Consider the following 25,679-nt stretch of genomic DNA (forward strand, 5'->3'; position numbering starts at 1 on the left):
AGAAAGTGCAGGTAGAGATGATCAATAATAACTAACTATCGTGTCTTCCCTTCATTGCCATTGAGGTCTTGGTTTCCAATAAGACACTTCATAACTCATTCCTAAGTGCGCTGTTGGAAATGGGAGGGAGGGAGAGGTGGCACACCAACGAGGTCAGGGAGGGAAGAGAGACTCTACGTCAGATGACGATGTCTCAGTTGTCACTTCAGGTTCTGGCTGCCCTCTCCACTGTACAAGGAAAGCCACCAAATAGAGGGCAAACTGCTCCCCCTACTCTCCCCAGAACACCCCTTTTCCCTATCCCTAGGTGTAAGTGCAGGAGACCCTGAGCATCTAATGGAGTCAGATGCTAAGTTAAACACCCAGAAGTCCCGGTTTCTATGGGGCCAGAGGAAAAGGCAGAGTGCTATTTCCAGACTTCAGTGGCAACTGAAAAATGAAAAAGACTCGTGTGGGTGTGGGGCAAAGGCTGCCCCAGAATGCCCAAACTTTAGCTTCAATAAACCTATCATAGCCATAATGAGGCAGTGCTGGGGCAGAAAAGAGAACCATATAGGGTCTTCTGCTCTGGCAGAATCATACCTGGTTGTGCAACCAAAGTGTCTTCTCACACCTGCCTCCTATGACACCATTTGGGTTTCTCCAACAGTCTTCCACGTGTGTGTGTGTGTGTGTGTGTGTGTGTGTTTTAGAAAGAAGCATCTGGTCACCAGAAACTCAGAGGCCAGTAACTCTTAACAAAAATACATTCACACTGGACAAGTGAACACTCAATCTAACACACAGCACCTGTGGCCCTGGGATGCTAGGCATGAGGTGGTTTTCTGCAGTGCTGCTTCTCATTCACCATCAGCATCAGAATCAGCATGAGCTTAATGACTGCTTGTTGCCTGGTTTTCAGTGATGATGACAATGATGGTAATGTTAATGATGATGATGATGATGATGATGATGATGATGTTAATGAGCCCATGGACCAGATTTAGTGCTGCTGCCTATTTGAAATTAAGAAATACATGATGACAGAAACTGAATTCAGGTAGCACTGGGCTAAAGGCAGATGAGTGATGACTGCTTGGTGGCTAGCTTATATGCAATTCTTATGATGACCCTAAGGTAATTGTTGTTGATGATGATGATAATGATAATTGATGATCATGATCATGATGAGTCAGATCTGGGAAAACATCACCTGGCCTTCAGCAGCTAATGCATAGTAGTAATGAATAATTTTCTCTGGGCTTGAATAGGAATTCATGGTATGGATGTGGAAAAGAAGGAGGCTCTAGATCAAAAGAGAAAAGATAAGCATGGTCCGTTTTCAAGATATTGTGAAAAGTACAGGTTGAGCAATCCAAAAATCTGAAATGCTCAAAATTCTGCAACTTTTTGAGTATCAATATGATGCTCAAAGGTCATGCTCAAAGGAAATGCTCATTGGAGCATTTTAGATTTTAGATTTTCAGTTTGGGAATGCTCAACCAGCAAATATAATGCAAATATTCCAAAATCCTAAATCTAAAACACTTCTGGCTCCAAGCATTTCAATTAAGAAACATTCATTCTGTACTGATGTGGAAGCTGAAAACCTTGAATTTTATTTACCAGGTAGGGGAACATCATCATTAGTAGTGTTTCTTAACCTCATTAGTACTAACATTTTGGAATAGATAATTGCTGTGGGGGTCTGTTCTGTGTGCTGTGGGGTGTTTAACAGCATCCCTGGCCTCCAACCACTTGACGCCAGTAGCACACCTCCAGTAGTTACTGTGTAAAATATCTGTGGACATTACCAAATGCTACTGGGGGAGGTCAAAAGCACCCTCGTTGAGAAGCATTGAGCTAAGAGAAACAGCAGACAACACGAAGCAGTCAACAGAGAACGGCCCTAAGCAGGAGAAGAAATGTCAGGCTGAAGGCAGTTCGTGCAGGGAAAGAGACTGTCCTCCCTCTTTCAGAGAAAAGAGCTGTCACGACACTGGACGAGGGCCCAGAGGCAGGACTTCAGAGCAACAACCTCAGAGAGCCATGATTCCAGAGCAGTCTCAGTGCCTGCTGTCACCACCTCGGACACGGCAGGTCCCACTCACCTCGGCTAGAGCCGCACCTGACTCACCCAGTCAGGGAGATGCCACTGTCTTCCTGAGGCCCTCTCATTTGGAAAGCACCTTCTTCAGAGCAACCCAAGGGAAGCCGGAGTTCCTCTTCAGCAGGGCTTTGAGATGCTTTCTAGCATGCCAGGTCCCTCCCTTCACAAAGGAAACACCCAGAGAGCAGGGAGGCAAGGGGCAAGCCCTAACTCGCAGCAGCGCGGTCGACCCAAGCAGGAAGTGGAATCCTGCAGGGAAGCTGCCCAGAGCCCCTCTGCCTGCCACAGGTCCCTGTAAAAATGGTAGAATAAGTGCTAGGAAATGCAAATTGTAATCAAGGGCCATGCGACACTTAAAAAACTACACCTTGGTTTCCAAAGAAACAGAATGCTATTATGAGAGGCTCTGCCTCATTAGCCTGGTTAATGTCAGCGTGTGTCTGAGGACAATGCCCCATGGTTCTATGATGGAGAGCAACTCAGCTGTGATGCTGCCTTCTCTTCTTCAATTGGATTGAGAATGAAGACTTCACCTGGGGCTCTGAAGGAGACAGGTAGGAGTCTCACTGAGACACCTAGACGCAGAACAAATGACTCACCAGGATGAAGTTCCACCACTGCACAGCAGAGGAACATGCACTGTACCCAGTGGTGACTTGGGGCTCGGGCTCTGGGAGCCAGTGTGGCTCCTTACAGGTTGTGTGTTCTGGAGGGACTGAAATCTTCTCCTAGCAAATGGTGGACCAGGCTGGGGTCCCTGGAGCAAAGAGCAGCATGCAGGGCTGGGCTGTACCTGGGCATGTCAGTACCCCCTGCAAAGGTTAACTTAGCCCACTAAGGGGACTCCCTGAGGCATCTAATTCAAAGGGTGAAATAATCTAATGAGTGCAGCCACACAGAATGAGCAGTTATGGGGGAGAGAAGGGATTCACTGAAACAGGGCAGGCTTTGTAGGGCTCCCATAGCTCCACCCTTGGGCCCAGGGCAACTCCTAGGGCCCCAAGCCAATTTTGAGCCCCCAGCAAGACAGGGAGCCCCTAGAGCTTCAGTATTCTCATATGAAAAACTAGGATAATGAGACCTAACCACAGGTGACTGTGAGAACAAGGAAGAACATATGAGAAAGTGCTTCATGGGGCCTAAAGTGGGGAGTAAATGTTGGTTGTTATTGGCCTAATTGCATATGCTTTACAAATGGTACTTTCATTGTAATAAAGCATCTGCATTTCTACAGGAGAAGTTCCAGAGTTATTTTAACTCCTGATAAGAAAATAATATGTCCATGAGAGACCCTGACCCTGAGGCATTCAAACAGTTTGCAAACAGGCCTGGGCTCCCTGCCAGCACAGGCAGGCACTCCCCGGGATCCCAGGCCCTAGGGCAGTTTCAGAGACAGCAACCCAAAGCCACGCCAACCCTCCTCTAAAAGTACAAACAGTCCCTGCAGGCTCCTGGACAAACACCCAACTGACACTTGATGCTGGGGACCAAAAGTGAAAGGGAAGCTATACCCTGACTCCACACTAGCAAAGACAAATGAGCTGGAACTCAACTTCTTTCTGCTCTTCCTATTTGATCTGGTCTGTTCAGAAAGGCCTTTGCAGTGCTCTGAAGCCACATCTTCTGTAGCAGGTTGTTTGCAAAAACAACTGCAATGACCCTCCCCTCCCACATGGTTAATGTTCCTCTCCTCTCAACATGAGCAGGGATCTGGGGTGCATCTGTGACTTGCTTTGACCCATGGGATGCAGCAGAAGTGATGTTGCATAACTTCCAAGCTGAGGCTTTACGTGGCCTTGTGGCTTCTGCTGTCTTGAACGGCCTTTGACATCCCCTAAGGGAGCTCACTCCACAGCACTTCATGAGAGGCCACATGAAGACAGAGGCTCTGATACCATATTAACCATGTCTTTTTATGTATTCTGACACTTCAACATCTAGGGCCTTGCTGACCTTGGCAGGCCTGTCCCTCCAAGGGTTAGCCAATTCCTAGAGACAGTAAACAACTTGCCCTTGAGCGTGCTTTTCACACACAAACTAACCAGTCGAGAGCTCATGCCCCCAGCTGCCTACTTCATCAGCCTTCCACAGGACTCACACACTCTAGGCCACTATTCCTCTGCCCTAAGCACCCCAGGGCCAGGTACCAGACAACTAGGGATAGCCCCTATACCCAGAGCCTGCTGAAATTACTCAAACTATAATAGCTAACCTTAACCCTGCTCACCTTGCCTCACTCATTCCTTCCCACGGAAACCACCGTAAAGGCTCTTGCCCATGTTTTTCCATCACTCCTGTCTTCTCGCTGACCATACTGCCTCCCTATTCGGTGCTGCATGGCATAGTACTTTCCCTTCTGTTGGGATCTGTGAGTAACAAACCATCTTTTCAGTGGTAATCGACACTTGATCTGTTCATCTCTCCATACCTGAAGAATAATGCAACCTATATATATTTTTTAAATCAACTATAATTTATTTAATTAAGCATAAAGTTACTTTCACATTTGTCTACAACCACAGTAAATACAGTTCTTGGAATAAGGACAAAGCCTTTAGAATTTAAAACCTCCCCACCTGCAAGATTACATATATAAAACTCCCACTACTGTTTAGATAATAGTGGATTAATCAAATTAAAATAGTTACACTATCTAGAATAAAATAAAATGGAAATAATTTACTCATAAGATTCATATTTAAATCATCCTTATTTACAAAATACTATCCTGAGAATTATAATTCTATTAAGTTTCAATTTGAGCAAAAGTGTAATCACTGAAGTAACAGCAGTTACTTCAACTGAAAATGAGAATAGTCAAAATGACTTTTGAAGACAGCAAAAATATTATCAGGTTTCTTGCCATGGTTCTGGATCTTCAGCAGCAGGCTCATTTGAAGGCAGACTCAACCCTGAAGGGAACTCACTCTACCTTCAGAATGTGCGGGTAGGGGGGGAAATCCAGGTCTTGGGGGAAGGTAAGGAGGAAAACCCCTCGGTGGACAGACATTTCTCATTGCAAATGGAGCACGTGGTGGACCTGGGACATCCCTTGGTGGAAAATAATCTGGAGAAGCTCCAAACATGGTTCCTGGAGGAGGTGGAGGGAAAGGAGGTCCTCTCCTCATGAACGGGCCCCTCGTATCCACTGGAAACAACGGACCTCTGATTGAAGCAAGAGGTGGAGGAACAAAGCCAGGGCCAGTTGCTTCAGTTTCAGCGGGGAGAGATGAATCAGGCACATTTAGATTACCAAGATTATCTTTGGTATCATTTCCACTGGATTCCATTTCTGAAGGCATTGACCCATCCATTTTATCCAAAGAAGGTATATTAAAACTTCTGAGTTCTGCTGGTCCAGAGCGTCTAGCACAATTAGAATAAAATCTGTCTTGCCTTTGTGGAGGAAGAGCTGAATCAGGATATGATTGTCCTGGTGGAGGAAACATCATCCTACGGTCCTGTTCCCACGGAGGTGACAGGGGCCCAGTGTCAGAAGGAGCCTTGTGAGGATCGGTTAACCTATCACAGCTTGATTCTCCTCTTTCATTGGTAATCTGGTGGTCCAGAGGATTCCCTGGGCCTCTTAAGCCTCTTCCTCCTCCCGCTGGAAGCAAAGGTGAGAGTCTGAGTGGACCCTCCAACAAAGTTGGAGGAAAGAGAAAAGCTCTCGTTTCAGATGAAGGCCGACCCAATGGTGAGGGACCATATGAGGAATGCTCTCTGCCAAATGCTGTATTTGGAACATCAAGTGCATAAGGATCTTTTTCTAAAAGTTTAATTTTAAACTCTGTTTCAGCTAATTTTTGTCTGTTGTGAGCATTTTCTTTCCTTAAATCATTGAGGTTTCTTTCAGCAGTCCATGCTGCCAAACAATTATCATGTGCTTTTTTCTCATGGTATATAATCTTCCCTTGATAAAAATGAATAGTTCTCTCAAGTTTCTTCTTCAAGATCTTTGGCTCGCTTTCTGCAGGTCTCCAGCTCTTCAGTGGCATGGCTGATCATTTCGTCTACTTTAGAAAGTTTCTCTTTCTCTAACCGGTTATTTTCCTCTACTATTAATTTCCTGTAGAGTTTCATTTCATTTTCTTGACATAACTCAGTCATTACTTTAACTTTCTGTTGAAGTTTCTGATTCTCACTTTCAAAATGTGTGTTTTCCGACTGCAAAGATGCTTGTTCCGTCTGAAGATTTTTAATATGCTCTCTAAGCTCTTCCTTGGTTTTATCAACTTCAGATAACTGAATATAAATTGGTTTCTTTCTCCTTCTAAGGTTGTTAAAGAAGCATTTAACTTAGCAGCATGAATCAGTTTCTTCAAAGCTCCTTTTGGAGGATTATCTAAGTAAGCACCATCTTTCAATTCACTGTTCATTTCTAATTCCAAGTTACCATCATCCGTTATGTCTTCTTCCAGCACAGCAGCCTGATCTTTGATCTTTAGCAAGTGTTCAGAGTCTCGATGTGATTTTCTTTATCATTTAGAACTTGTTCTGCATGTACTTTGGAGTCTTCAAATGTTATTTTCTGTTTATTAAGTTCACTCACTTGTTCTTTCCATACTTCAGCTTCTTGCAAAAGCTGTTTCTGGCTTTCCTGAAGTTGACAATTTTCACTCGAAGCATCTTGTATTGCTATCTCCAGTTTTTCTTCATTCATTTGAAATCTCTTGAAGGTCATTTTGGCTTCAGCTAGTAGTGATTTGAGGGATTTTGACTCATCTTCTAGAGACTGTATCTTTTTGGAAATATCCGCCATCACCTCATCTTGTTCAGAATGTTTAGATTTCTCTTCTTTTAACCCCTTTTCTAGACAGAGTATTTCATGCTCCAGTTCAGAATTGGACCTGTTCAGCTTTTCACAGTTTGCCTCCAGACTTTGTGCTTCTGTTGCCTCCTTCTCAAAGCTGGCATCCTCTAAAGATGACTCTACTTCATAGCCTTCATACTCTTTTTGAACAAGGCTAAATTTTTCAAGTAGTCTACATTTTTCTTCAATTAGTCCAGAAAGCGCTACAGCAAGCTCTTTCTCTCTTCCCACATAAAGCTGACTCCTAACCGATCTAAAACTTCTTCACAAAAAAAAGGGAACAGCAACAAATCCAAGGACAGCTGCACATATCACCAATTCCCACGGAAAACCATAAGGATTCGAATTTGGTCTCACACCTTCAGGCAGTGCTGCCATAACCCTGGGTAGCAACTGCAGGACCAGCCCCAAGTACAGCTGAGGGGTAGCCCTAGGCTCCTCCATAGTGCCAAGGCTGCTCTGGCAGTGGCCAAAGTAACCACGGCCTGTCGAGGCCACAATAAGTGGCAGAGAATACGCAGCCTTCCATTTGGAACTCAAATCTGCGCCAGGCAACCAGAGCGGACCACTGCGGAGTCAGCTGCGGGGGGATCCGGAGGACGCGAGCACCCACAGGCCTGACAGGCCCATGCTGCCCACCCCAGCCCCCTTGTTACACTCTACATCCTGAGGCAGCGCTAAAACTTGTATTTTAAAACAATACCACATGCAGAGAAAGACTCAGGTGACCCAGCATCCCAGCTATGCCCATCCCCAAGCTGACACCCTAGCTAAATGCAGTCTTGTGCATGAGCCCAGGTGAGGCCAGCAGAAGAAACTCCCAGCTGACAGAATGATAAGGAATAACAAATCGTTGTTTTAAGTCGCTAAGCTTTGGGGTCTTTCATTATGCAGCAGGAGCTAACTGAAATACCTGCCACCTTATCACTTTGGTGTTTCAGTATCTGTTGCCTGAAATCATTACTTTGGGTGCTTGACTAAGATTATGCCCCATGGTAAATTGTGATAAGTAATTTTATAGCTAAAATATAAATTTTCTGATTGACCATTACGTCACTGAAGAGAGATTAAGCTCCTCCCAGATGAGGCAGATTATGCTTTTTAGGTTAACTCCTTCCAGGAAAGGGCTCACCTCTGCCTAGCATGATCCTCAACTGTCCCACGCACGACTGAAAAACACTAATCTCATCCCCAGAAGATCCAGGGCACTTAAAACAGTGCTGTCACATAGAGAGTGTTCCTCTTAACTGTCCATCAAACGTACCTGCTCTGTGTCCGTTTCTGAAACACTGGCAATCCTTCAACACAGATGATGCCCTGCCCTGCAATGAGCCGTCACCTCCGGCACATGCACATATCTTCAACTCATCCGGAAAGCTTGCTCCTTCAGGAGAGGAACCAACTACCTAGCAAAATGTCCTTCACGTACTAGATGTTATATAAATATTTTTGCTTAATTGGTTTCTGGAGACTCTGGGTTTTTTGCTTTTTGTTTGTTTTTGCTAGGCACCAGTTGGCTGCTCTAAGCCTGGGCCCACGCTGACCCGACAGTGGGTGTTCACATTGAAACAGAAGTCACATCTGCCACTCCCCTGCCCACAGCCTCCATTGGCTTCTAAACTTGCCCGAGACAGAGCCTCCCGGCCCTCCATGCACTGCTCAGCTCCATCTCCTCCTCCCCGACCCACTCCCTCCCACTGCTCTGCTTCTGCCTTCCCCTCCTTGCCTTTCCCTGAACACAACAAGCCCACTGCTGCCTCAGGGCTTTCCCGCTTCTTTCCTCTGCCTGGACCACCCTTACTTCTGGCACCCACATGGCCACTCCCTCAAGGATCTGTTTGAATGTCACCTGTCAGTGTGGCACCTCCCACCCTCACCCTAGCCTTGCAGGCTCTATCTCACTTCCTTCCTTCGTCTTTCTCCATAGCTGTCTTCCTCCATCATGGTCTGACAAACTACAGATTCATCTATTTGCTGATCATTATGTAAAGGTCCAAAAGGGCCAAGATGCGGCGGTTTTCCCTGTTTTCCCAGTCCCAAGCAGTGTGTGCAGCAGGTATTCGGTAATTATTAAGAAGTGAATGGACACATGAGAGGGAGGCAGAGCTCTTGAGACCTGTTTCCCATTCACGCTTGTTCTTTGTGCTGCTACCAGTGGCTGTTCTGCAAACAACCTTCTCCGTATCACGTGGGGGCAGCAGCCTCAGGAGCACCGAGCCATGCCTGGCACATCCTCCACAGAGCTCCCAGGCCACAGTACATTCTCGGGAAACTGATCTCTTACTAAAAGCTGTGGGGGACTGGAGAGAGGGTTTATATGGTACACCCTTTGGCCACACTTTCCAAATTTCCCTCTAAACGCCTTTCTCTTTCTTTCACTAAACTTCCTCCCTAATTATTGCCAATTTGTTTCTCTAGGACCACCCCAGGAAGCCTCGCCAGCCCCTAGACCCAGTAGGTGATGCTCCACAGCTCCACATGCCCCAGACATGTGGGCTACCAGCGGCACTGACCTCGGTGTCTGCCTACTGACCCCTGCTCATCCACCCATCACGGCTTTGGAAGCTCAAGGGCAGGGACAGTGGCCCCCATGTCCAGTGCAGTCCTGGCACACAGTTCACATTTAATGCATGCTCACTGAATGGATGAATGAATACATACACGAATGAAGCAGAGAAAATACTTAGGAATCTGAAAAGTTAGATGGATGGAAATGACAATAGAAGGAGCTTCAGAGTTAGAAAATTAACACTTGTGAACCCAGGATTCTGCCTGCCATTCAGGACTAACAGGTGTCCACTAAACAAGCTTTCCAAGGAAAGCAATTTCACAGCTTCACCACTTCCTCTTTCTGGGCAAAGCCTGTTAATTCACACACCAAATTAATAGATGAGTGGGCAAACTGCATTCTCAGGGTTCAGTCTGTGCTGATGTTGTCCTAAAGCTAACGCTTCGTGTGGAATGCAGCTGAGGACCTCGGGTTGAAGGTGAAAGCTCCTCCCCCTACTCTTAGACATCCCCTTCCCCCAAATGGCAGGGTCAGGAGCTTCAATCCCTTGCATAAAAAAATTCTACTGAGATACACTGAATTTTAAACAAATAACCAAGGAGCTAAGTGAGGCAGTTTGCTTTTACCAGTGGCATTTTGAAATTTACCAGGAAGGTTTTTAAAAAATAGTATTGGCGCCAAAGAAATGGGAGGGGTGTTCCTGAAAAGGGCAATGCAGCAGAATGAACCTCTTGGAATGACTGTAATTATATTGTCTCCCTGCTCTCTAAGCCAATGACAACGTGTGCTTACTGAGCTCTTCCCTGATGAGCAGGCCCCTCAGTCCTCTTTTTCTGGATTTGCAGCTGCATTGCAGGGGCAGCTTAAAATAACCCAAACCCAGGCCAGGCTGCAACTGATGTCGGACGCTCTAGGCTACAGGGCTTGGGGCAGCACCACCTAGAGTCTGCAGCCATTATGGCGCATGTCCTTCTGGGGGATGCTAATGACCAGGAAGTCTCCAGAGGATTGGGCCAGCCAGGAAATACAGCCTGCCCTCATCTATTAGCCTTTTCTCCTGGAAAAGATGTCTGCAGTACAAACATCTGATGCCTCTGGGAAAGAAATACTGCTACACATGCTCTAAAGATGACAAATAAAATCACCACAGCCTGTTGTCATCAGGCAGGCCTGTGGTGATCAAGCAGCATGGCTGGGATTTTGGGTGCATTTGGGAGGACCCGGCAGAAAGAGAATGCCAGAGGCTGTCAGCCTGCTGCACAGCTGCAAACACGTTAAGAGAGACAGACAGGCAAAGCTGACATCTGTCAGGGAACAATTAGCTGCCATCAAGCCCTTACCTCTGTTCAGCCCTCTGCAGGTGTGAGATGTTTGCAGATGTCCTTCTATTCTAACACAGTTTCTTCTGCACACACATTGAGAAAAAAGGAAGCTGAGAGTACATGCTGCAGGAAGAAGTCACTTGATTCCCAAGGTCAGTTCAGCTCAGGAACAACAATCACCAGTTCCACGGGTGCTACAGGCCAATACATGCAGAGTTGGGTCGTGTAACTTGTCATATAATGCCTCATTTAATCCATGAATAACTCGATGAGGTGGGTCATATTAAGCTCGTTTAATACATAGGGAAATTGACGCTTAGCGGGGCTGAGCAGCACTGTCACCAAGGTGGAGAAAGCCAGGCAAGTAGAGGTCAGCCAGGTATGTCTGTCGCACTGGAAACGCCAGTGTTCTCCTGCTCACCTTGCAGGTCTTGAGACTGACTGCAGCATCTCAGGCCAATTCAGAGACAGGGGACAGGGGCTGGAAGGGACATTCCTCTTGGGGACCCAGAGCTGACTCCTGGGATTCCCCACTTAGCCCACCTGCCACCATGTAAGGCGGGCGATGGAGCTGTGAGTTCAGCCTCTGACTCTGCTACTCTGGGCAACTCCCACAACCTCCCTGAGTGGCAATGGTTAATTGCACTGTCTGAGAGCTGGCCATAGCGCGCATTAGCTGAGAGATCCTGGCTCCTCGGAGTGTGGCCCACAGAGCAGCAGCCTCACAGCACCTGGGCACCAGCCCACATCTACTGAGTTAGAATCTGAACTTTAACAAGACCCTGACTCCAGGGGCACATGTTAGAGTCCAAGATGCCCTTTTGAGGCCCACGTTTGAACTCCAGCTTCAAATCCTGGCTTGGCCATTTAGTGGCTGTGATTTCGGCTGTTACTTAATTACTCTGTCAAGAATCGATTCAGGTTTTGTGGGCCTAAATCTTATACAATCTGGAGTATTTTCCTTAAGAAAAGAAGGATATAAAATTACAAATACAAAATTAGGTACAAAAGTGATGTTTAGAATGTAAATACTTCATGGCAAATTACAAATATTGAAGAGCTGGAAAGTACTGCAAAAACAGTAAACAATACAGAAAAATCATTTCATGTTTTTCTCAACCAATACACTTCTGCAATACTTTTATCCTGTGCTTTGGGGCTCTGATTGACTTTTCATCTGGCTATGATTTCATAAAAGATAATTCAGCCTTTTCCCTAGCAAGGTTGATAGAAATGTTTCATTATCGATAGTTGGAATGTGTAGAATATGCCACTTCACGCATAGACATACTCATTAGATACAGCACTACTATTGATTTCTGCCCTAAAGATACAACAGCTGCAGTGAATTGTATTTCTTGGAATTGCCATTGAAAAAGAAAACAATGCATGATGTGCTTAAAAGTATATAGGCCACATTAAGTATGTTCCTGACAAGAGAGACCTTTGTTGATGAGAATCGACTCTGCTAACAATTTTACATGTCAGATAATTGGGAGAATTCTCCAGAGTAGCTTTGAACTCCACATGCTAAAGATCTGGGGTTCCTCTACTGTTCATGTTCCTCTACATATACGCAGAGACACGCCCCTGTCACCATGCCCCTGGGTGAGTCAGGAAGTGGACAGTGGGAGTAGTCCTGGGTCCTGGAAGTCATTCCTATACAGGGAGCACTTGATACACAGAAGTGGTAGCAAATCATCTGAATAGATCTCACTCATTCAAACTAATCGTATGCCCAACTCAATGACCTTTTCCCCTTAAAATCACTGACACGTGGCCGGGTGCGGTGGCTCATGCCTGTAAATCCCAACACTTTGGGAGGCTGAGGCAGGCGGGTCACGAGGTCAAGAGATGGAGACCTTCCTGGCCAACATGGTGAAACCCTGTCTCTACTAAAAATACAAAAATTAGCTGGGCGTGGTGGCGTGCACATGTAGTCCCAGCTACTCAGGAGGCCGAGGCAGGAGAATCGCTTGAACCCGGGAGGCGGAGGTTGCAGTGAGCCAAGATCACACCACTGCAGTCCAGCCTGGGTGACAGAGGGAGACCTCTTCTCAAAAAGAAGAAAAAAATCACTGACACTTAACACTGGGAACGTGTATGTGCTGGAGGGGACACCGGCATGAAGAAACCTATCTAAACCAATTACAAGTGAAATATTAATAACTAACTTTGCAAAACTTGCAAAACACATGACCAAGAGAACCCATGGCTGGGCCCCTTCCAGAGTCCCTTCCTGTGCACTACAGAAGCCTTGAGGGAGAAGCTTCAGTGAACAGCCCAGTGAACGGCCCAGTGAATGGCCTCTGTACTCTGGTCTCAGTTCTTTCTCCATGAAACAGCAGGAACAATAGTATTTTACATATGCGCTGTGTGAGAGCTGGGGAGAATAGATATGTAAAGGGTTTCTATGTACTTATCAGGGTGCCTGGCATATATTTAAGGTTCAACAAGTGGTAGCTATCATCAACGCATTCTTCCCTTATTGAAAACGTCTTATTTTAGTCTGCATTTTAGTTTAGAGAAAGGAGCCACATGGAGCCAGGTGCTGGCTTGGATTTGGCCCTTCCAGCCATCCGAGCATGGACCGAGCCCAGCCCTCTTTCCTAGGTTTGCATCCCAGGTAGGGCCTGGTTCCCTGGGGCGCCATTGGCCCAGAGCCCCTCAGGGTCACCTCAGGTCAGTTATCCAAGAAATCCTTAAGTTTCATCTTTTAAATCATCCATGTAAAATTTATTTTACCTCAGTGATTTTTCTTCTGAGAATCCTATTTAAACACACTCTTTCCCCCTTCAATTAAACCAGCAAGAATTCAGTACCCTTCTACCCCTTCAACTCTTCCTCCACCCCCTGAGCATTCCCATGCATCATTCTCTGGCATCATTCTCACTGCATCCTCAGGCTCTGGGAAGCTGCGTGATCACCTGAGGTGATCCAAACTCAGGTCTGTCTCACTCACCAGTGTTTTCTCCATTCCCTTATGCGGAGGAGGACAAGTAAGGCCCCGTTAACGCTAACCTGTGGGCTTAAGCCCTAGCTGCCCATCTGCTGACCAGGCGGACATTCACTAAAGACCATGAATATGACTTATGGGTGCCAGCCCACCCACGTCCTAGTCCCACACTGCACCTGCAAACATCACCATGGAGCTCCACAGGGCAACTGTTCCTTCCTCGTCTAAGTGACTTGCCAGTGGACCAGTGACATCCCAGGTCTCTCTCTCTCAACAAATGGCAGCAGGTTGGTGGGGATGTGATGCTGCCAGGTGAAGGACAAGTTTTATTAAGCCTGAGTAAAAGACTGGGGGTAGCTGGGGACAAGGAGGAGTTTGAGCACCCAGAGAGGGTGCTCACAGAAGGAAAGAGGGAGAGAGCAGAAGCAGGAATTCCAGAGGAAATAATATAATTCAAGAACAAAGATGGACAGGCACCCCTAGGTTCCTGAATCTTCCATCTTCTGCCACCCCTGCCCTGCTCACAAATCTAGGTACCCTTACACACCTGAGCCAATCCAGTGAGCTGTTTTCTGGGAGATGCTAGGGAAACCCACACGCTACTGAGGACAGGTGCTACCAGCGAGTCCTGTGGTTTAAGGACAGTGTTCCTCAGGGCTGTGTAGAAGGGCTCTGCGCTAAAAGCAATTCTGCTAATTACTAAGTATGTGTTGGGCAAGTTACTTAACATCTCTGAGTTCACGTTTCTGAGCTGCAAAATGCATTGATGGGGTTTAAACGAGATGACAAAAGTGCCTGCAGCAGCTACCCGATAAATCACAGTATCATCACAATTCTGGGTTGACCCCGGTCTCTGCCCCAGGGAGTTCCGAATTCTCACGTCCCAAACTGCAAACTCAGTGTCCTCCAAGAATGTCGCCCTTCTCCTCCCACCTCTAGATGTTTCAGTAACTTCTTTCCTGTTTATTGAGAGATTCATCCCAGTGTCCTCTCATTCCCTTCTGTCCCTCTGGGAATTTCTTCCATCAATTTTGCTTCCTTTTTCATACCTGTCACCTGAGCTTCCAAATATTGATCTCTCTCCATCCTAAAAATATTTCCGTGCCTCATCCCTGCATGCTCAAAGGTGATCTTCCTTCTCTTTACCATCACAGTTCTCAAAATAATGATTGGCATTTCTTGAATGTTTCTCTCGAAGGCCCTCTGTGAACTCCTAGTGCCAATTCCAGCAATGCCTGGGGGTCAGCACTTCCTCCTGCCACCTCTGCACCTTCAGCTGTTCTCCATCCTGGAACTTTCCTGACAGCCCCCTGGTCCTCATCTCAAGTTGTCTGTAACATTTAATGTGACTGACACTTCCCGCTTTAAAAATCTTTCTCAGTGTCTGGATATTTTAGAATTGCACAAGGCAGTATGAAGGGGTGGAAAGACATGGCGTCCGGGATTTACTTTAAATTACTTCAGCAAATGAAAAAGAGAAAAAGAAAGAAAAGGAGCAATAGAAGAAGCAAAAATGATATGGCAAAACCTTGACAAGTATTTAATTCAAGATGTTCAGGGTGGGTATATGGGGATTCACTCTTAGTCTCTGTATTTCTACATACAAAGCAATTGACATTTTTCATGTAATTTTTTAAACTATTTTTATTTATTTAGTTAGTCTTTGGAACAACATCTTGCTCTGTCATCCAGGCTGGAGCACAGTGGTGCAATCACAGCTCACTGAAGCCTGAACCTCCCCAGCTCAAGTATCCTCCCACCTCAGCCTCCCAAGTAGCTGGGACCACAGGGACACGTCACCATGCCTGGCTAATTTTTGAAATTCTTTTTTTTTTTTTTTTTTTTTTGTAGAGACAGGGTTTTGCCATGTTGCCCAGGCTGGTCTCGAACTCTTGAGTTCAAGTGATCCACTCACCTTGGCCTCCCAAAGTGCCAGGATTACAGGCATGAGCCACCATGACCGGCCCCATAATTAGAAATTATTTTTCTTTCCTGGACCTCCTTATGACACATCTCTCCTGGCTCTGCTCCTTTCTGAAACCTCCTATTCCCATCTTTTCCTTCTCTTTCTCTACCTGCTTTGTGAAAAATAAGTGCTTCCCAAGGCCCTTGCTCGCCTCTGTGTGAAGTGCCAGTGGCCAGTGCTGAGGCCCGGGTGAAACTCCCCAGCCCACTGATTCACCTGAGCCTGCTGTGAAGGTGAGCCAATGCTATATAGCTTTAGTCCTGCCCTCTCTACAAACACCAGACCCACGTGTATTTTTAAAAATTTACACATATTTTAAATATGTATATAAATACAGGGAATAAGAAGACAAAATCCCTGACCCACTACCCAGATTTAACCAGTGCTGACATTTTGGTACATTTGCTTCATAGTTTTAGAAATAACAAGTTACAAATATAGCTGAAGGCCCCGACACACCTCTCCCAGACCCCATTCTCTTCCCTTGCTCCCCATAGGAAACCACCGATCTGAACTTGGTATATAGCCCCAGACCATGTTTGTACTTTGACCACAGAGGCTGGTGTCTAGAACAATACATAAAATTATTTTTTTTAATCTTCATGACTCTTTAAGTATCTGTAATTTTTTTCACTCAACACTGTGTTTTCCCCATATTGATACACACAGATCCTGTTGGTTCATTCTGAACGCTGCAGAGTAAATACTTTCTCTTATGACACACATCACAAGTTGTCTGTCCACTTCCCTAAGCAGACGTCTCGGCTGTGTCCCGAGCAAACGGTGCCATGGTGACCTGCCTTTGTCTCCTGCTGCGCACCCGCGTGAGCATGTCGCTCTCCTCACCTGCCAGCGTCCCTGTGACACTTTCTTGTGCTTGTTTGCTTTTCTGACTCCCCCACTCAAATGCAAGCAAAGAAAGTACTCACTTCATCTCTATGCTATTCATGCATCATGCCTAGCTCATAGTGGATTAATATGAAGGAGAAAAGGAAGGAAGGAAAGGAAGAAGGAAGGAAGGAAAGGAGGGAGGGAGGCTTTCTATCACCAGGCTCAGGAGCTAAGGACTAGGCAATACGTGGAATTATTTTGTGGAAGTCCAGGTATGACGTTGCAGTGAGGAATCCAAGAGGCATTTTAATAGCAATGTATATGCCTGCAACCAAAGAACATACTCTCAGCAAGCGTTTTACTTCTCAGCAGAAAGATGTGAGCTGCTGCCTGTATTTTGCACTGCTCCTGAAACGGGTCTGATAACAGCTAGTTATAGAATATTTGGTGTCATTTTCCAGATGAAGGGAACTACATGGTCTCAAGCCAGCTAAGACTTGACAGAGAAAAGATAAGACTTTGACAGTAATTCAGCCAACGTGTATTTCCACTCCTGCTCTGTGCCAGGCAGCACAGGTGAGCCCTGAGGAGGGTCTGGGTAGGACATGGCCTCTTCACTCCCCTACAATCCACTCACCACATGAAGCAAATCATGTCACGCCCCTCCTTCAAGCCCTCCAATGTCTCCCAGCAGCTTTGCAATAAAGTGTCAACTTCTTGCTCTGCTGGTCTCTCTGAGATCTGGGCCTGTTCTTCCTGCCTCCCTCCATCCTACCCATGTGCACCAGTGCTGACCCTCCCAGCCGGGTCCCCTCAGGGCTTTCTCACTCACAGGGCAGTATCTTCCCATGGCAATCCCCCTCCCCACCTCTCATCACTGCCTCCTCTACCCTGCTGTCCTGCTACAGTGTCTTCATGGCACTTTCCACTGGCAGAAATGACAGGATTTGCCTATTATTGCTGTCTCTTTGTTCCACTAGAATGTAAACTCATGAAGGGCAGGAGCCTTGTCTGAATCGTTTCTTGGCTGTAGATCCCTCACCTACAATTGCGACAGTCACCTAATGAGTATTTATTCCAAGTGGACTTCCGGTGGCCTTCAGATTCTCTGCCCCATCGTGCCTGAGGCCCAGCTGTGAAACTGCAACATTCCTGCACTCCAATTATGGATTCCCCTTAGGCTCAAACTCATTTCATTTTGCTTGTGATAACTGCAATTCACAGCTCTGTGACGCCTGGTGGGAGAGGAGCTAGGCAGAGAGCTCGCTGGATCAGGAGGCAGCCATTGAGTGCTGACCCTGGTCAATACGCAGACATTGATCTGAGAACGGAGAAGCGGCTGCACATTTCTCAGGCTGTCAAGTACCTGCAGTGACCATGAGCAGTAAGGTGTGTGGCAAGAGATGGGGCAAGCCCTGGGTTTTCCTTCAAGACCTGGTGCAGAGCAGACGTTCGGATATCTAGCAGGTTTGCCTCTCAATCCATAAACCTGGGTCTCTAGTGAACTGCTATTCCAGTCTCTAATTCCACTGGGCTGGAAATTACAGATTGGTTGTTACTGGACTCCAGGAGGCTCCCAATTCTCACAGGAATCCAGGAGACTTAAATGATCCAAGGGCAGGAAAGAAGGCTGCTCATCCCAGCCTAGCAGCGGATTTGCTCCTCAGTCTTCAGTGTCTAAGCTCAGAGCAGTTCCTGCAAGTCCACCTCCAGGCAAGGGAATCTACCGAGGTGGGGCACCCCTGGGGGCTGTGCCTCTCTAAGGCACACCAGGTACCCTCTTCCTCAGAGCTCTTGCTGTCAGTAGCCCACCTAAGCACACATCCAGGCAACACCTGTCCTTTGCTCACCCAGGCCACAGGGGAAGCTCTGGGCAACTCCTCTTCCAGGACATTAACGCAGCATAAGGGGATAATGGTCTGCTCTACCTTCAAGCCGTCAGAACTTAAGGGGCTCAAGCATCTTTTTCTCACAGACATGTGCCCCCTGCTCTCCCCTCTCTCCCACTCAGCTGGGGAGCGGAGGTCCAAAGCATTTTCTCAGAAACTCAACCTGATGTAATCTTTCTCACATTCTTTCTCATCAGTATCCTTCCCCACCCACTGTGTGCGTGTATGTGTGTATGTGTGTGTGTGTTGGGGATACGTGTTGGTTCAGCCTGATCATGCAATCTCTCCACTCATTTATACGTGTGGGTTGTGCTTTTTAAAACATAACTGTCAAGACTTAACATCTTTGTTTTCTTGTTCCTCCCTCACACCTCTCTGCAGGCAGTCCTGGCCTCTTGAGCAGGGAGTGTCAGAGGGTGGAGATGGCATATCAGTTCATCCTTTACAGACCATCCAACCGCAGGAGTTATCGCTTGAAAAAAGGTTTCACAGTTCGTTGGGAAATGCTGGGCACATGCCCTTTTCTTAATGACTCACGGGGCAGATAAACACAGGAAGGGTCATCTCCAGAAAAGAGCCCTGTTTATACACTAGTGATTCCCAAATGCGCTCAGCTTCAGAGGCTTCTTCAGAGAAGTCTTGGGTGGGCATGGCCCAGGCTTAGACTCCTGTTCCCAGGACTGCTGGGTTGTATTTCTATATACAAAGCAGTTGATACTTTTCATGGTAATTTTTAAAATTATTTTTATTTATTTAGTTTTGGGGACAGGGTCTGGCCCTGTCACCCTGGCTGGAGCACAGTGGTGTGATCACAGCTCACTGCAGCCTCAACCTGCCAGGCGACAGCAGTGACTCCTGTGGGACAGGGATCACACCTGCAGAAGAGCTTAGGTGGGTGGATTCACTTCCTGTTGCAGCTGTAACAAACTACTGCAAACTTCATGGCTTAAAACAATGCAAATTTGTCCTCTTACCGTCCCAGAGGTTGGAAGTTTGAAATGGGTCTTATGAGCTAACATCAAGATGTGGGCAGGGCTGGGTCCTTCTGGAGGCTCCAGGGGAGAATCTATTCCTCGCCTCTTCCAGCTTCTGAGGCCACCACAGTCCTTGGCTTGTGGCCCTGCCTCCATCTCCAATCGCATCCCTCCAACCTCTTCCTCTATCATTGCATCTCCTCTCTGATCCTCCTACCTCCCTCTTAGAAACACCCTTGTGATTATCTGGGGCCACCCACATGGTCCAGGATCCTCTTGCCATGTCAAGACCCTTAATCACATGTGCAGGGCTCCTTTTGCCCTTCACAGGCTCTGAGGATTTGGATGAGGATGTCTTGGGGGCCACTGTTCTGCCAGCTGCAGGGTGTGGTGCTGGAGGCATGGAGTGGGCTGTCTGAATCCTCCATCAGAGTCCAGTGATGGCAATGTAACCTCACGTGGAGCTGGCTGGATGATTCTTGGACAAGCCTCTGTTGGCAAATCCTGATGAGCCCTAGGCATTCTGCACTGCAGCCTGCCAATGCCAGCAGGGATGGGAGACTACACTTTTGACAAACCAAGTCCAGTCCTAGACACTGAGATCTGGGCTGCGACTCAGTCCTCTCTGCCCCATCGCCTGTGATGGGACCTCTCCGGAGACAGAATGCAATGGGCTGGTGAGGAGCTGCTCTGTGACCTGACAGGCTTCACTGCCACCACCACAGCCACCTGGGGAGGCGATGGAATGGGTGGCTTGTTAAGGCCAGGAAAAGCAACAGTGTCAGTTGTGCCACACCCACACTGAGATCGGTTGAAAGCCCACAGCCAAGCACCAGACCCTCAGGCAGCACATCTCACAGTGGAAAGTGCCGGCAGCCACTCAGATGCTTTGGGGCTGGCGCTGTGGACTTGAGAGCCACTGGTGAGACAAACAGCGCCAAAGCTGCCTGTTCAAAGAAGAAGAGAGAAAAAGAAGGGAGGAGAGAAGGAAGGGATGGAAAAAAAGGAAGATGGAAGGAGAGAAGGGGGTAAAAGAAGAAACAAGAGGGGAGGGGAGGAGAGGGGAAGGAAGGGGAGGGGAGGGGAAAAGAAGGGAGGAGAGGACAGGGGGACAATCCCCCAAGCCCAATTAGCCCTCAGCCACCCCTGCAGAGATGAGCAGCTGTCCTCCAAAGCTAGGAGGCACTCTGGTTTCATTGCAGGTGAGCATCAAGAGAAAATCTCACCCACAGGCAGCAGTTTGGTCCTATTTTCCCCAGGTGGGTACCTGCCTTTTGGCACCCCTCAGACAAAGCCCCTTTGGGGGCTCTATGAATTATCTCGAGTTAATAATAAGCATCAGGCACCCTCAGGGCTTGGGGCTGGGTAAAGAAGAGGAGGAACAACCTACTCCTGATCAATTTTGAAAACCACGCCTTCCTCAACCTTTCAGCTACCCTCCCACCTTACAGCTGCTTCTCCCCAGAGCCTTGCCGTCTAGTCATTCCTGTCTGGGACTGGCCACCTGGTGGCCTTCTAGAGGTTGGCGCCCTATTCAGATGTCCTTTGGACTCTCCTCCCCCACTGTTTAAAACAAAACAACAACCAAAAAAACACCCCCTCAGGCCTGGCTTAAGTGGCTCTCACCTGTAATCCCAACTCTTTGGGAGGCCAAGGCAGGAGGATCATTTGAGCCCATGAGTTCCAGACCAGCCTGGGCAACACAGCCAGACCCCTTCTCTAAAACAAAAACAAACAAAAACCTCTTTTCCTCATTCCCCCAGTCCCAGGAGAGGGGGTGCTGGGTCTGTTGATGGTCTCCACAATCCTGCCAGTGGGGTTGAGTCTAGGGATGGAGCCCCCAGCTGCCCTGTTATTCTTCCTAGGACCCCCACTTCTGCATTCTTGGGGCCACGGTTCAGAGAAGGGGGCAGAGAGGGGATGGTGGAGTCTCCTGAGTTGGTGGAAGAGAAAGAAGAGAGCACTGCTGGCTGTGCCTGCTTCCTTCCGTCCTGCCTGAATTCTGCCTGTCTCCAAACAGTGTGGCCCCACTCAGCCTACTCATCCCCTTTCCCGCTCTCCCCAGCAGCCAGGATGCACCCCCACTGCATACAACAATCATGCACCACCTGGACCATAAGCCCTCTCTTCCCCTCCCGAGCAAATCCCTCCTGTGCCTGACCTCACTCAGTTCTCACCCTCTCTCAGCAGCATTCCCAGAAGATCTCTTCTCTGTATCTGATATAAACTGTATTGTGGGAGGAGAGATTCTGTGGTCCCACCAGTATGTTTGGGAAATGTGGATTTTACGCTGCAGGACTTCTCAGAACCTTTGATATAACAAGATCTGCTGGCAAGGGGCGAGCCAGCACACGTAAGCACCTCAGGCCCTTGACACCTCTTCCTCTGGGAAGCCTTCCTGGCATTACTAGACATTACTCCTTTCTAAATTTCTCTTGCACTTAGAAGGAATGCGCCACTGTTTAGCTCTTTCTTAGTTGCTCATTTGTTTTCCCAAAACTTCACTGCCTTCGTCTAGGCACCCCCTAGCAAAGCAGCTTGAGGACAGGAGTCCCATTTCATACCAAGCTAAGCACCTGGCAGGAACATCACATTTCATCGACTGACTTCTAAAACTGATTAAAACTAGCAGAAAATTGTGTCAGCTTTCTGATAATTTCTCCACTTAATTGCCATCTTACATCATCAGCAAAAGTACTGCCGGTGAGCACTTTCCATAGAAATTGAAACAAACAAGGAAGTGATTCTTAGAACAGATGCTACCAAAGGTGGAACTAACTTTTTTCTTTCCTTGTACTAATCTAGATGGTTTGTTTATAAATAGCAATACACACATCCCTACACATCACACATACACACACACCCCTACACACAACACACAAATATAGACACATAGAGCCATCCCAGACAGCCCCTCAGTTCCAGTAGTTACAGAGATGCATAGAGATGTGTACCAGAGCCTTCCTTGGTAACTCATGCCCCTTCCACACTTCCTCCCACAGCTTGCCAAGGAGAGACACTCTGCCCATTCTGCCCTGACCATGTGGCTTTCCCCTAAACACCCCTTACCCACCCAGGCCTCCACCTTCATATTCTTCCATGAAATCACACTTCAGTGCCAGCCCAGATGCCACCCTTCCTCCCCAAAGCTGAGACCGGACATGATTTTTTCTCCTCACCAAATCCCTCTCCTAAGACAAGGAGCTCCTTCTGTCATTAGCTGTGTGTGTAGTAGTGTGTTTATGTGTGCAGTGGTGTATGGTGTGGTGCATATGTGTATGTAAATGTGCATGAGGTATGTGTGTTGTGCATATGTGTCTATGTGTATGTGGTATGTGTGGCATATATGTATGTGAGGTGCATGTGGTATGTGGCGTGTGCAGTGTGACATATATGTGTGGTGTGTGTCTATGAGTGTGTGGTATGTGGTGTGTGTGGTGTGTGTGTGTGGTGTATGTGTCTATGTGAGCGTGGTATGTGGTGTGTGTGGTGTACGTGTGTGTGTCTTGTCTTCCCTGCACTGGTTCCTTGAGGCAGGCTCTGTGCCTTCCCTGAATCCTTCCAGGCTCAGCATGGGCTCAGGACTTCCCTGGGGACCTGGAGATGGGAGCCCCTCCCGCAGTGACCTCCTTGCTGTGGCTTTTCTCTTCCTCACTCACTGTGGATGAAGCCACCTCCAGCTCCACAGCTCCCGTTCTGGTGACTTCCCACTTGCTGGGAGAGGCCAAGCTAACCTGGGTCTCTCCAGGAGATCTGCTTCATGGGCAGTGGACACAATTCACTAGTCCTCCCCACTGCCGAGGTGAGGGCGTAATCAGAGTAAACCCATGGATGACACAGGGGAAAGCCCTGGAGCATTAGAGCAGCCTGAATGTTTAGGCTCAGGAAGAAGGGAAGAGCCCGTGAGAGGCAAAACAGGTTAAGGTCCCTTCATGGTTGGGGGTGGGGGGGTGGGGTGGCTTTGTGGGTGTGGGTGTGGGTGTGTGTGCATGTGCGCACATGCACAGTGGGTGGGGACAGGGGCATGCTGGGAGCAGGAGGGATGGAATTATCCTCTGAATGCTCTAAGGCGGGACAGGGAGCAAGGATAATTGACAGTGATAGCATAAGTAACATTAAAACATTACTAGATCATTCTGTGATGCATTTATACTTCTAAGCATCATGTTGCACATCATAGATACATATAATTTTATCTATCAATTTAAAAAATAAAATAATAAAACAAACATATATATAAAACACTGTTATTCAGAAAAACAAAGATTAACTAGAGATTGGTGGAGCTTTAAGTGGAAAACAAAGCCCCCAGCCTAAAGCATCTAGTGCTTCATACTTTACAGGAAACCCCAATAAACCCAAGTAAGTGTATCCTAAGTCACAAACAGGCAATATCAGCTTCTTTGAGGTTCCCAGAAGTAATACATGTTAACATTTTTAGCTGGATCTAAGCTTATATGGATTTTGGCATTAATTCCGAACACTAAATAGGAAGGAGAAAATGGAAGTTTATAAAACACCCATATTCCTCCAAAATAAATAAATAAATAGACGATCCCCTCACTGCTCCCCACCCCACCCCAGGAACTATTAATAGCAGGTTATTCTGTGATTAAATTCACACGATGCCACAGCCCACTCGCTGCTGTGATGGAAGTACCATACCACCGTGCTGGGTTTATATTTAGCCCCCAAAGCTGGGTCATCAGAAACAGCAGAGCAAGATTGTTCTATTTTAATCAAAAATTAGTACATTCTTTAGGAATTCATATCTAAAGGTGATGTAATTCTGTCCTGGAGAAAAGGGAAAGATATTTTAAAAGGTTGCTGAAAATGATCGAATTACTGAATATAAGGCAGGTGGGCTGAATGACATAAGGTCCTGTCTTCTAAAACCAGACTGAAATGCCACATTAAAACTCATCACTTTCCTCATCTCCACACTCTTGTTCACTAGCACCCTTTACACTCACGTCCTCAATCCCCAATGTGCACCAGCATCATTCAGGCGGTCAATAAATATTTTCCAGGAGCCTGCATCCCATTCCATCCCAGATGCTCCCTGAGAGCTTTTACCTCTCCAGTCCCTACTTGGGGATGCCACATCAGTGCCATTCTAATGATGACTGCCTTTTATGAGTGTCTGCTGTGTGCCATGCACTGTGCTAGGCATTTTATGTACATAATTCCCCTTAACCTTCACAAGCCACGGAGGCAGCAGGGAACTCATTTTACACCGATTCAGAAGCCCAGAATGGTGAGTGACTTCCTTAAGGGGTACAGTCGGGTTTTGAACTCAGGTCTGCCCCAACTCCAAAGCCAGTGCTGTTAACCTCCCCTACATTCCGTGGTCTTCCACTGGACCCAGGGCACACTGAGGTGGAGGACACATGCAAAGACCACCAAGAACCAAGAGAACTGGGGGTCTGGCCTGGTGTCCAGTAACTGGACAAACGCAGCTCTTTTTAAAGGCAAACTTTTGTTATCAGTCCACTAAGTCTTAGCAGCAGACCCCAAAATAGGAACTTCCTCTGGCCCAACATAGAAAGATGGCTTTTACCTGCTCCAGGAACAAAGGCTGAGGTGGTTTGTTTTTTTGGTTTGTATTTTTGTTTTTTCCTAGAATACAGACATCATCACTCTTAACAGCAACGATGACAACAGCCGCTAGCATTTCTTGAGCACTCCGGATGTGCCAGGCACTATTCTAATTGCTTTACTCAGATGACCTCATCATACCCTCATGGCAGTGCTGTGAGACAGGAACTATTATTATCCCCATTTGTGCAGATGAGAAGGCTGAAGCCCCGACTGCACTCAACTGCGAAGAGGTAGGATGATCTGAGGGAGACGGCATGACACATTCACTGCCTGTTGAGATCGCCTGTGACCACTGCATACCTTGCACTTGACTTGTGTGCAGGTTTCCTGTGGACTGCCCCTTCCGTCCTCCTAGCTCAGGGCAGTAACGAGGGCAGTTCTTATCAAACAGATGAGAAAATAGAGGTCTGGAGCAGTTTGTAGAGTGGCCCCCAGGGATTTGGTGAGGATCTATTTTCTAAGCTACCAGGGTACTAGCTTTGTAATCAACTGCTGAAGACAGATTTCTGTCCAGGGGTTTGAGGTGGAGTTCTGGAGACCCAAACACAGGTGGTAGAACATGGAGCTTTGGAGCCATCAAAAATACTGTGAGCCCTTTAAAAACCTTTTCTTTTAAAAAATGTTCAAGCCTTAAAAAAAAGTTATCCAGGCTGGGTGTGGTGGCTCACACCTGTAATCCCAGCACTTTGGGAGGCCAAGATGAGGGGATCACGAGGTCAGGAGATCGAG

General features: G+C 47.2%; 1 protein-coding gene and 1 pseudogene across 2 annotated transcripts in view; both read right to left on the minus strand.

Annotated features, from left to right (window-relative positions):
- The window catches only part of TMEM272 (transmembrane protein 272), a 124,555-nt gene that overhangs the window by 93,508 nt on the left and 5,368 nt on the right, over positions 1-25,679 (minus strand). The window lies entirely within an intron of this gene.
- Positions 4,491-7,711, minus strand: LOC100976847 (melanoma inhibitory activity protein 2-like; annotated as a pseudogene).

The sequence above is a fragment of the Pan paniscus genome, chromosome 14 (genome assembly GCF_029289425.2).
Source record: "Pan paniscus chromosome 14, NHGRI_mPanPan1-v2.0_pri, whole genome shotgun sequence".
Taxonomy (NCBI): Eukaryota; Metazoa; Chordata; class Mammalia; order Primates; family Hominidae; genus Pan; species Pan paniscus.